This window comes from Limulus polyphemus, unplaced genomic scaffold (genome assembly GCF_000517525.1).
Source record: "Limulus polyphemus unplaced genomic scaffold, Limulus_polyphemus-2.1.2 Scaffold1289, whole genome shotgun sequence".
Classification (NCBI taxonomy): domain Eukaryota; kingdom Metazoa; phylum Arthropoda; class Merostomata; order Xiphosura; family Limulidae; genus Limulus; species Limulus polyphemus.
In genome coordinates, this window is record NW_013666899.1 from 120692 (window position 1) to 123992 (window position 3301).

A 3301-nucleotide genomic window follows, 5' to 3' on the forward strand; every position below is an offset into this window, starting at 1 on the left:
TGCTTAACTTTTTTCCAGGTGTATAGAACGAATTTGATTCGCCTTTCCTCTCTTGACTGTAATTTATGTTAATAGTATATTATTTTACGGAAAAGAAACTCACACTTCTTAACGACCCGCCCCCCAGTGGCACAGCGGTATGTCTGTGGACATACAACGCTAGAAACCGGGTTTCGATACCCGTGGTGGGCAGAGCACAGATAGCCCTTGTGTAGCTTTGTGCATGATTAAAAACAAACAAACAATCTTAACGACCCCCTAGAGTTCCTTAAAAAAAAGGAAATGTCTGTTTGAAAATCTACCTTAAGATTTTATTTTAGGTACGAAAACGTTTTATTAATGGTTGAAAATCGAATATTTTATTGATTGCGAATAAGATTTCCGCCACTTTAAACGTGCTTTGGAGGTGGACATTCCATAACAAATTACAATCACTTTTTGGCACATCTCAAAGAAAGATCGACATTTTTTTTTTGTTTGAACATTATTAATTAATTAATACCACTTCCAAAGAAACTGTTATTTTTTCAATACAACTTTCTTCCGACCACATTTTTAATATTGTCGGAAAAGATGCTGGTCACTTGTTAAATGATGTGAAAAACTGTATATATTATAATAAAATAAAATTAATATTGCAAAGTAATGAAATATATATGTAGAATTCGTGCCCCCCCTCCAAGAATAATGCATATTTGCTATGTTATAAAATAATTGTACAAACTTAATATTTTCCACCTACTCCCCTTTCTAGTCAGTATTTCCATGGTAATAATAGGCATGACTGTATATTGAATCGAACAGATAAAAGTTGTTTTGGTAGAATAACCTTATAATTCGACTACAAAAACTGTTTTGTTATATTATCATATACCCAATGTGAATGCATAATTTAAATATGCAACTTTATATTGCGCTTACGAAATCCACTGGCATATGTTCTAAGTTTTGCGAATAAACATTTGACTGCCCATTTTTTTTTATCTAGTACTTTTGGTGTTCAAATATGTTATGAGAGTTAACCACTGGCATATGTCCCAAGTCACGCGAATAAAAATGTGACTGCCCTTTTTTTTTATCTGTTACTTTTGGTGTTCAAATGTGACAGTTAACCACTGGCATATGTTCGAAGTTACGCGAATAAAAATTTGACTGCCCTTTTTTTTTTATCTGTTACTTTTGGTGTTCAAATGTGTCGTGAGAGTTAATTTTAACAAGTTAGTTGGAAGAATAGCCTCTATATAACAGGTGCAATAATTTATGGATACGCTTAATAGTTCACGAATACATCTAACTGAAGAGCTACAGTAACGAGTTGGCTTCTTGTGACCGAACCAGCATGCCACAACTGAGCGTTGTGCAACAAGCGGGCTGCCACCCGGTGGCACAGCGGTACGTCTGGGGACTTACAACGCTAGAAACCGGGTTTCAATATCCGTGGTGAGTAGAGCACAGCCCTTTGTACTTAACTACAAATAAAACAAAACAAAAAACACAAGCGTACCACAACTCAATATGTTGTTACAAGCATGCAACAACTAATCACTATTGTGTACAAGTATGTCAAAACTCAATATTTTGTTACAAGTATGCAACAACTAATCACTATTGTGTACAAGTATGTCAAAACTCAATATTTTGTTACAAGCATGCAACAACTAATCACTATTGTGTACAAGTATGTCAAAACTCAATATTTTGATACAACCAGGGATAGAAATAAAAATTCACTCGAGGGAAGCTATAAGGAAGATTTCGTCTCCTTATGTAAAGTTGCATTTTCTCATGAATTGTTTTTTATTTTATCCGTGCTGTATGTTCACTTTCATTGGTCATAACTGAAGGAATACGGATGGACCATGCATTCCCGATCGCGAAGCCAACGAAAAAAATTAAATTCTTCAAGTAAAGTTAAAATCTTTGGGAATGGTAATATTTCGATCCCTGCAAGCGTGTCACAACTTATCAATGTTGTATACAATTACTCCAAAACTCAATATTTTGTACAAGTTTACCACACCCCAATACATGGGAAGAACGAACATTTTCTCCGCTTTTTCTTATTATTATTATTCCCAAATTAGAATTGGTTTTGAGAAATTATGTTGTTAACTTTCAACTTTACGATTAAATGGCCCTATTATTTTAATCAAACGCCATAGTACGAGAAATGTATCCGTTTATATATTTTAAAACAAGCTTCTGTAAAGCAAATATGCAGAAGTACACCTTCTTTGAAGCGATCAAAGTTCAACTAAAGCCAGGGTATTACTCACCAATCCATTTTTCTGGGAGTTTCCTTCTTAAAGCAAACACACAGGTATCACAGAAATTGTCTGAAGAATTAGCCCTTTCTTCAAACTCAAACACTGATTATGTGAAATGGTGGATTCCTTTAGGTGATTTCCGTGGTATCAAACGGTGTTACGGTTAACAGTTGTCTTAAAAGTTATTCACTTTAAATTTATTCATTTTAGGATTTTCGCGCAAATCTGCACGAGGGCTTTCTATGGATGGCTGCCTGTACCTTTGAACTACTGACGCTAGCACAAGTTTTACGGTGGGAGGGCTCAAAACCATTGAATAAACATGTAAATCCCTCTGTGTAATAGAAATTGCGCGTTCGATTACTGTTAAAACGTGCCAGTAAAACGAAGCCAGCATTAACATGTGGTTATATATTTAATTATAAAAATGCTTTTACCATAACTCTTGAACAGGATTAACATAAAAACATTGTACAAATTATAGCTTGTATCAAAAATTCCATCGCTTACTTCACTGGCGGTCTGTGATGTTAAATATTTTACTAACCTTTGCCTGTTTTGGTTTGAGTACTAGGTGGAAACCCGAGGGGTTCCGCTGAATTCTTATGTGCCTTGCAAGAGGTAGAGTTCCTTTACTGATATTATTAGTGGCCTTCTGGTTGCATAATGTCCTATTGATTAGCCGCCGCCTTATTTTCACAGCTACATCATATGCTACTTTGTTTTCCAGCAGTTTAATTTCCATTGAATATAAATGAAGGCTTTCCATGGCTCCCATTGAATACAAATGAAGGCTTTCCATTGTTCTCATTGAATACAAATGAAGGCTATCCATGGCTCCCATTGAATATAAATGAAGATTATCCATGGCTCCCATTGAATATAAATGAAGATTATCCATGGTTCCCATTGAATACAAATGAAGATTATCCATGGTTCCCATTGAATACAAATGAAGGCTATCCATTGTTCTCATTGAATACAAATGAAGGCTATCCATTGTTCTCATTGAATACAAATGAAGGCTATCCATT